Raw genomic sequence first — 10,437 nt, 5'->3', positions numbered from 1 at the left:
CTTAGAGAACTAAAAATAGACCTGCCATTTGATCCTGCAATTCCTTTATTAGGTATATATCCAGAAGACCAAAAATCGAATTACAACAAAGATATTTGTATCAGAATGTTTATTGCAGCCCAATTCATAATTGCTAGGTCATGGAAGAAATCCAAATGCCCATAGACCCACGAATGGATCAATAAATTGTGGTACATGGACACCATGGAATACTATGCAGCCCTAAAGAAGGATGGAGACGTACCTCCTTTATATTTATATGGATGGAATTAGAAAATGTTCTTCTTAGCAAGGTATCTCAAGAATGGAAGAAAAAGTATCCAATGTACACAGCCCAATTTTGAAACTAATTCATAGTTTTTATAGGAATGTCATAACCTAATTATAGCCTTAGAATATGGGAAGGGGGTGGGAGGGCGAGGTGAGGAGGGTAGATGGGTGGAGGGAGGGAGACTGGTGGGGTCACCTCTATGGTTTATCTTAGAAGGGTACAAGTGAATCTTTCTAAAAGCAGAGTATGAACGTTTTAACTCAATAACTAAGAAAATGACATGACGGTTATCTTGACCAGTTTGGAGAGTATTTCAAACTGTACATGAAAACAGCACACTGTACCCCATGATTGCATTAATGTACACAATTATGCTATAAGAAGTTTTAAAAAAAAGAAAAAAAAAGAAAATTATACAGGTGTGGTGGCTCATGCCTCTAATTGTACCACTCTGGGAGGCTGAGGCAGGTGGATTGCTTGAGCTCACGAGTTCTAGCCTGAGCAAAAAAAAGAGAGACCCCATCTCTACTAAAAATAGAAAAACTGAGGCAAGAGGATTGCTTGAGCCCAAGAGTTGGAGGTTGCTGTGAGCTATGACACCAGGGCACTCTACCAAGAGTGACAGCTTAAGACTCTGTCTCCAAAATAAAAAAAAAGGAAACAAACCAATATCCTTAACAGTAAAAGAATAAGTAATCTGGTATATCCATACAATGGAATTCTATTCAGCAATGAAAAGGGGAAAACTATGGACCACGTTACAACCTAGGTGAATCTCAAGATAACTATGCTGAGGGAAAGAGCCAGATAAAAAGGACACATAATGTATGATACTGTGTATATAAAATTCTAGAAAATTTAAACTCATTCATAGAGTGGAAAGCAGATCTGCAGTTGCCTGAAGAAGGAATGGTGAGGGGCAGGGGGAGGAAGAGGCAGGAAGAAGGGACTGTCATTGGCAGTGTCATCCAGTCACAGTGGGGCTCACTGTCTTAATGGTGCCGATGGTTTCACAAGCGTATACACATGTCTAAACATTCAGTTGTATGTCATAAGAATGTGCAATGTATTATGTGTTAATTATTCATCAATAAAGCTGCTAAAAATAGCATGACATTTGCATAAAGATACTATGTGCATATTTACGTGGTTGGGAGAGGTTATAAACACCAAAAATGTTGAAACACAGCTTGTTTTTCTTGGCTGTCCCTTTTCCCTTTTTTTCCTTCTCATCCTGTTCTTCTTTTGCTTGTTTAATTCATACAGTCATTGGTTTTCCAAAAATGACATATATTACATGTGTAACAAATTAAAAAGAGGAGAACACACGGGAACAAAGGAGCCAGAGAGATGAAGAGGGAAGCTAGAGATTTTGTTAAAAATGGGAGCAGAAGGCACAGGCTGTGGGAATTAAAAAGAACATCTCTGATTCTATCTAGAACAAAGATTTTTTTTTTACAAGAATTCATCAGGAACAAAAATTTAAAGGATCAAACTGATGGACTTCCTTCCCAGCCAAGTTGTCAGAAACTTCCAAGGCAGTCTGACCTGATTATTACGTGCCTGGAAGTAGGCACGTAAATAAATATGGTTGGTTGTTTTCCAACCAACAACTTCAACCAGCTATTCAGAAGTAGACAGTAAGTCCAACTGGTGGTTGAAAGTTTGGAAAGAACAAAATCATTTTCTAGATAATGATACATTTCCAGCTAAGACAGGATGTGTGCTCATTAATGGCAATTCTGATACACAGTTTTTTGTTTTTCAAAGGATTAGCTGTTGCATTACTGCAAACTGACATACTTAGTGACCTAGATAATTTTCAGAAATCAAGAGTTGTGCAAATGACAATTTTGTACTAAAGCTGGAAGCTGATGAAACCAGGACGAGGAGGTACGAGAATATCAAATGATACACGTGTGCCCTGTCTCAAAGCCCGAAGATAGAGTGGCACTCCAAGGTGGGGTACATCAGCTGTCTGCTGCTTCCCCCTGCACACAGTAGAAGTCACTTCAGATGGACAGGGAGGCAGTACAGCACAGTGACGCTCCACGGTCCCAGGAGCCAGCCCACACAAGCTGACATCCCTGCTCCGTCACATACTAGGTGGTGACTTTAGCTGCCTCATTTTTCTCATCACCTTAATAAGAACTTCAACAGTTAGCTGTGGGTTGTTAGAAGGATGAGATAACATGTGAAAAGTCACCTACGCTAAAAATGTCACACTTCACGAATTAATTTTAGAATTTTTCTGGTTCATTCATAAATAACAATGAAAATAAGAAATGAAAGTAATAGAATATTAGAGTTCAAGAGGCCTTAGGCCTTAGAGACAGACGCAGTTCACTTTCCTAAACTGAGGCCTCGGGAATTCAAACTAGCTTAGCTCTTCCTGTTTGAAGTTTGTCCCACATGTCACACAGAAAAACAGCTGCTTGACACTTGCCATCTGGACTCGCTGTCAGTTCTTCATCAGCTCATAAGCTTCTACTGAGCAATGATTAGGCTGTTTTAAGTAAGTGCAAAATGGTCAGCAGCGCTGAGCTCAGCAGGGTGCTGGGTAAGCCTTACCTGGTGATGGGAATTACAGGACAAGGAAGAAACAAGGCAAGAGACCAGTTCCAGGGCTCCCCAGGGTGAAAATGAGTCCTATTCTCCCTAGCTCACCCTCTCTCTCTCTCCCCTTCCCTCTCTCTTCCTCACACCCCCCCACATACTCAGCGTCTAGTCTTTGTCCTTTTTTGGCTTGGTTTGATAAGCATTTATGCAGCAAAAAAACTCATTCTCAAACCAAAATGTCCAGAAATATGACTTACACTTAAACTCCCATGGAAGGTTGTTCCATTATTTGTCTATAATAACAAATGAATAAGCAAAAGAGGTGACGGTACCACCTATCCTTTTTTTCCAGAACACCAGAAGGAAGTGTTAGGAATCTAAATGTTTATAAGAATGGAATGCCGAGCGAGGTACGGCTTGGCGGCTTGGCGTGCCTTCTTTCTTTAATGGGTGCCAGAATGACTGTATGTCCTAAAGGGCTGATCCCAGAGTTCCTACTTAAGAGCAAACAGGCCCCTCCTTCTGGATTTCAGTACATTCAAGCAGTAATGTGACAGTGGCACTTTGTTCAACCCAGAGAGTACTATATTCAGTTTTGAATGTCCTGAGGGACTCTGACACCAGGACACATTATTTCAGATTTGTGGACTTTTTCTACATATTGTAAAATACTTGCTGAGTTCAGTGTTTATATGACAGAAGCGAAATCAAGTCCTTACCTCCCCTCTCCTCCCTTTCACAGCAGCTTGATTCAAATTCCCAACATGCAACAGAATGTAGGAATCAAGGGCAGGCAGGGGAAACAGACCCCCTTGCGGCTCCTCCCAAGTGATTTCTATACGGGAGGGTCTAAAACAAATTCCTCTCAATTGAAAACCACACACCAAAACGTGTTCCCAACATAAATTTACATCGTTTTCAGACTCTCACCATTTAGGGCCATTTACTCATCTGCTCCCTCTCTCCACTACTCAGAAATTATCAAAAACCTGGATCTGTTGTTCTATGAAATTCTCCTTTGTCCCAAATTTTGCTTCTCTGTCCTGCTGCATTTTTACAGCATAATAGAAAACAGAGTGACAGGGCAGTGAAGAGGGTCTGGCTCTGAGGGTGTAGCTGATTGAGTCTTCCTAGGGCAGTTGCCGACAGCATCCTGACCCTTGCTGGGAGTGTTCAATATTGCGATGAAAAGTGCAAATTGTAGTTCAAATATGTCTTCACTCTAAATGCATTGGGTCATTTACCTTAACAATGTGAACGTGCGCTCATTATCATGTTCAACTTGATTAGTGTATGGTCTAACATTTAAAAGTGCACTTCAGATAAAAGAAGGTATAAATGCATGATTGGTTCCTAATAAATCGAGCAACCCCTTAATGAACTGTGAGTGATCTGGAGAGGAACTATTACATACCAGTCACAGAAATGGCAGACCAGGCAAAAATAGATTGTGTGTGCGTGTGTGTGTGTGTGTGTGTGTGTGTGTGTTTAGGGAAGATCTCTACCTTCCAGGATACACTGATTGCCAACTTTATTGGAACTATAACTAAGAGAACTCAAGGCAACCAGGAAAATGAATTCATTTAGGACCCAAACATAAATGAGAACCATCTTTTGGCAAACGTTCAGCCTGGTTTCCCTAACACATTCATGTAGGAAAGTTCAGAAAGGGATGTGGAAAAAAATCACCTAAATGAACTTCCTTGCTGTGTTCTTTAAGAAAACATAAGATAGAGCCAAGGTAGGATGTACGAGTTTTTTAGTTATTTAAGACAAAGTCTGTCCTACCCCTCTTTATTCCCATTTCTCTCTTTTTTTCCTGTCCTGTCTCTTCAGCTTTTACTTGCTAAACATGTTTCACAGCACTGGGATAGGCAAAGGCACTGGCCAGTAAAGTAGAAGTTTAGTATGTCATTTACGAAATCTATCTTCCCTTTACTTCTGATCAAAATCTACAAGTTTTCAGATGAATGAGGCAACATACCTCTCTACTTTTTAATTCCTTACTCATATTAGACAAACCCAGGTGAATTGTATATGTAAGTTTGAAGAGTTCATATAATGATTTAGTGTCAGGCTTACTCATAAGAAACTTAAGAAAAAAATCTACAGCTGAAGCATTCTCAATCCAAAAAATCCCAGATCTCAAATATGCAACATTCCAAAACTGTTGGAGTGCCAACATGACACCAAGAGGCAAATTCTGCACCTGATCTCATGTAACAGGTCACAGTTAAAACACAGGTTCACAACACACAGTTTAGCCCGTATTCCAAAGGGAAGAAAGAGATCCCCAGTCCTCTGCAGCTGTGATGTCTCTTTTTAATGCATACCTAGATTTCCCCATGTGTGCAAGTCCTCAAAGTTAATGAAATCGCACACATGAAGGATGGATACACCAATTGTATATTCCCTATGTGCCCCACAAGGGGCCAACACCTATGTGTATTACTCACTGTAGGTTTTTGCTTATTCTCTGTTCTGTGGTATAAAGATATTGTTGAAAATGTCAAAAAGGTCTGAAGCTACTTCTATGGATAATGGTGGTAAGAAAAAGAGGGCACATTCATGTTTATCTACAGCACAGAAAGTCAGGCTGTTGGAGAAAACTGGACAGCAGTGTAAACGTGAAAGGCTGAAGAGTATGGTGTTAGGATGACTTCACAGATGACCTGAAGAAAAAGGAGGATAAACTGTGCAAGTTCTATGCTGAAAGTGATGAGCAGAAGTTAATGAAAAACAGAAAAACACTGCATAACACTAAACGTGAAGATCTTGACTGTGTATTGAAAGAGTGGATCCATCAGTGTTGCAGTGACCACATACCACTCACTGGTTGTGCTGATCGCAAAACAAGCAGAGCTCTGTCGTGATGAACTGAAAACTAAAGGGAACTGTGAATATTCAACAGGTTAGCTGCAGAAACTCAAGAAAACTATATCATTCCGTTTTTAAATATTTGTGGTGACGAACCAGCTGCCAATCATGGAGAAAGGGAGAAATTTATCGACAATTTTGCTAAGGTTATCATTGATGAAACTCTGATACTAGAACAAGTCTATAATACTAAAGAAATGTCACTATTTTGGTGTTATTGCCCCAGAAAGACACAGATGACAGCTAAGGAGACAGTTTCTATGGCAATTAAGGGATGCCAAGGACAGAGTAATTGTGCTGGGATGTGCAACAGGTACTCATAAATATAAGCTTGTGAGAGTCAAAAGCTGTGTCCGTGTTATTTTTAAGGAGTGAATTTCTTATCAGTCCATGAGAATGCTCACAAAAAGGCATGGATCACCCGGGACATCTTCTCTGAGGGGTTTCACAAACACTCTGTACAGTGGCTCATGTTCACTGCTGGGAAGCTTCACTGGATGAGGAGTATAAGATTCTGTTATTCCCTGACAACAGTTTTGTTTATTCTCCAACTAAAATTCTCACCAAAAAGAACGTTCATGCCATGTACTTTCCCCCCATACAACTTCAGCAATCGTAAACCAATGTGGGAATTAGGGACCGACAACACTAATGTTTTGTTTTGTATGTTCTATTGTTTCACAAGACAAATAGGCAACCTTCCCTCAGTGAAGTCCATCCTTGACACTCCTCTCTTTGAGATGTGACTGTTTTGACTTAGCCACATGACCGGGGTATTCTTAGGTCAATGAAGAGTCATATAAAAACATTTTCTTGAGCAGCATGCTAGCAGCAATGAACAGAGGTGTGGGTGCAGAAGGTTGTTAAAGGAAGTTTAGCAGGGAGGATGCTGTATAGATAGTTGCCAATGGTTGGAGCAGTACTGCCTATCTGGCCTAACCTCTGGGCTGTGACTATGTTCAACAATCTTGATAAACCAAGTGGTGACTTTGAAGGACTCCATATATTAAGTGAGAAAAAATGGTGTCTGACTGACTTTACACATGCACAAAAAAAAAAAAAAGTGTCTTCGGTGTTGGTTAGTCAGCTAGAAGTAGGTATCTGTGAAGCTTTAGACAATGATAATGAGGTTCCAGTTGTTCAATGGCTGGCCAGTGGTGAAGCAGCCATAGTGGTTCTGAATCAAGGTGACCATGAGAATAGGGATGCCAAAGATGACATTGTTAACATAGCAGAGACATGCCTGTAGACTACATGGTGAAAATGTGTGATGGGCTTTGAAGGACTACAGCAGCATGCATTCATAACAAAACAAGAAATCAGAAGCTCCTAGAACACAAATGGTTGTTAATGAGGCAGATGACTCTGGAGGAAAGACTTTTTTGTAATTTCAAATTAATATGAGGGTACGTATGTTTAGGTTACCTATGCTTTCAGTTCTAAGGTAAAGTTCAAGTTGTAGTTCAGCCCTTCACCCAAGGGACATGCTGAATACTCTCACATGGTGCACATTAGGTGAGATCCCACCAATTGCCCTCCCTCTTCCCTCCTTTCCCCTCCCCCTTGCTACACTATATTTGTGTTTTATCTTTTGTGTGGGTGTGTCATTGTTTATATATTGGTTTTGTATTAGTATTGAGTACACTGGATCTTTTTTTCTCATTCTTGGGATACCTTACTAAGAAGAATGTTGTTTCAATTCCATCCAGGTAAATACAAAAGATATAAAGTCTCCATATTTTTTTATGGCTGAATAGTATCCCATGGTATACATGTACCAGAGTTTGTTAATTCATTCATGGGTTGATGGGCACTTGGCTTGCTTCCATGACTTAGCAATTGTGAATTGAATTGCAATACACATTCTGATGCAAGTGTCCTGTGGCAAAATGATTTTTGTTCTTCTGAGTAGATACCTACTAATAGGATTCCGGGATCAAATGGAAGGTCAACTTTTAGTTCTTTGAGGATTCCCCATAAACTTTTTTCCATAAATGTTGTATTACTTGGCAATTCCACTAGCAGTGTAAAGTGTTCCCTTCTCTCCACATCCACACCAGCATCTACAGATTTGGGACTTTGTGATGTGGGCTAATCTCACTGGAGTTAGGTGATATCTCAGAGTGGTTTTGATTTGCATTTCTCTGATGACTAGAGACAGAGATGATGGGCATTTTTTCATGTGCTTGTTGGCCATGTGTTTGCCACTTTCAGAGACGTTTCTGTTCAAGTCTCTTACTTATAAATGGGGATTGTTTGCTGTTTTCTTATTGATTAGTTTTGAGTTATCTGTAGACTCTAGTTATTAGCCCTTTGTCAAATTCTTAACATGTAAAAACTTCTCCCATGCAAAGCCCTCTCTGAAGGCTGCTTTTTTGCTTTAGTTGTGGTACCCTGAACTGTTTAGAACTTTTTTAGATTCAACAAGTCGCATTTATTTCTTTCTGGTTTTGCTACAATTGCCAGGGGCATCTTCTTCATAAAGTCTTTTCCCAGCCCAATTTTGTCAAGTGTTTTCCCCATACTCTTTTCTGGAATTTTCATTGCTTCGTGTCTTAGGTTTAAATCTTTTATCCAGAGAGAGTCAATTTTTGTCAATGGTGAGAAATGAGGGTCCAGTTTCAATCTTTTACATCTGGCTAATGAGTTCTCCCAGCCCCATTTATTAAATAGGGATTCTTTTTCCCAGTGTTTGTTTTTGTCTGGTTTATCTGAGATCAGCTGGCGATATATGACTGGGTTTATCTCTAGATTCTCTATTCTGTTCCAGAGATCTATATAAATGGGATCTTATAAATGGGATTGTTTTTGTGCCAGTACCATGCCATTTTGATCACTATATATTTGTAATATAACCAGAAATCTGATAACATGATGCCTCCAGATTTGTTTTTGTTTCTAAAAATTGTATTGGTTATTCAGGTTTTTTTCTGGTTCCATAGGAAACAAAGTACTATTTTTCCTAGTTCTTCAGAGTATGTTAATGCTTTGATGGGGTTTGTATTAAATCTGAGGAAAGATTTCTAAAAGCAAATTGCCTCTTCCTCCCTAGAGGACCCACTCCCTGGTCCCTCGAGTGCTTCTGATGTTTCTTCTTACCTAAAAATACAAACTAAAATAAAATACAGTGCACAAAAAGCTTACAATCAAAATCTAGCAATGTAGGTGGGGACCGAAAGCTGGCTTTGCTACTGCTGCTGCTGTGTGGCTGGCCCAGGGGTTCTGGTGATGGTGCTGTGCTGTTTACTTTCCCTGAACACATTATCTTTTCAGCATATTCATTGTATGTCACTTTTTTTTACTGCTAAGTACTTATATATGAATAAGGGCAAGAAAATGATTGCTCATCAAAAGCATATACATTCAGCATCAGGAATGGCGGTGTTGCTATGGTTGTTCACACAGATGACTTAGTCAAGACATTGTATAAAATTACCTTTGTCCTATTGTCTAAGGTGTATATAAAACAAATTTCATGTTTAGGCTTGGATCTCATCCCCAAGATACCTCATTACATATGTGTTTGTGCAAATATTCCTAAATCCAAGAACATCTGACTGCTGGTCTCCAGCATTCCAAATAAGGGCTGTTCACCCTGTGCTGTGCAGATCAACAGTAAGAAACGTTTACTTGGTTCTCAGTAAGCACAGGAGGAATTCAAACAAGTGTGATTCAGGGTTCTTCATCATGAACAAGGTGCCTGCAGGTGGAACGTCCAGGGAGACCATTGAACTGGGCAGGCATGCCTGGGTAACAAATAAAAGAGGATGGGGAGGGCTAAGCAGACTGAAAGCAGAGACTCTCTGGGTCACAGATCTTACTCCAAGTGGCAGATTTTACAAAGACAGAGATATACATGTATATAAAATTTCCATATTCAGTGACACTCCTACAACGAGAAGCATGGTCTATGTTGTTTCTCCTTGAACCTGGCAGAACTTGGTAACCACTGCAACCAACAGAATGTAATGGAAGTGACGCTGCATGATTTCTATGGCTGGGTCATAGAAGGGAATAAAGCGCTCTCTCTCTCTCTCTCTCTCTCTCTCACACACACACACAAACCCCACACAGACAGAGATGTCTGAGGAGCCCTTGCTTTTTGAACCCAGATCTGTTCAGGCTTCCAGCTGAGACCCCACAGGTCATGAAGGAGAGAGAAGACATCTTCATGGTGGGCTTCTGAACAACAGAACCATTAGCATAAGAAATAGTTGTTTTATGTCATTTACTAAGCTTCAGGGCTATAGTCCTGGTACCTGAAACACCCCATCTCTTGATTCCAAATCCACTAGGCACACCTTGCCCTTTGGCAGCCAATGTTTCAGTGTTCAGCAGTTTTTTTTCCTGCAAAGGACCAGAGAGTAAATATTTCAGGGTTTGTCCCTGCTCTGCCATAGTGGTGTAAAAGCAGCCACAGACAATACCTAAAGAAATGAGCCTGGCTGTGTTCTAGGAAAGCCTCATTCCATTTACAAAAGGAGGCAATAGGCTGCATTTGGCCTCTCCTATACTTAGGGGTCACCAGTAATAGGCCTCATAATCATAGCAGTACCAGGTTGGGCCCACAGGCTGCACCAGAAACACAGGGATGGAACCTAGGGCCCATGTCCCAAGACCAGGTCCTGTGAGCCAGAGTGAACAAAAGGTCTGAGATGACATATTTTCCTACCGTCCGTCCCCACCCACGGAACAACCCCGACCATTTCCACCACCACGGCAGTTAGGTC

The sequence above is a fragment of the Otolemur garnettii genome, unplaced genomic scaffold, assembly GCF_000181295.1.
Source record: "Otolemur garnettii isolate 467f Iridium unplaced genomic scaffold, OtoGar3 scaffold00048, whole genome shotgun sequence".
Lineage (NCBI taxonomy): Eukaryota > Metazoa > Chordata > Mammalia > Primates > Galagidae > Otolemur > Otolemur garnettii.
Note: the sequence above shows the minus strand (reverse complement) of the source record.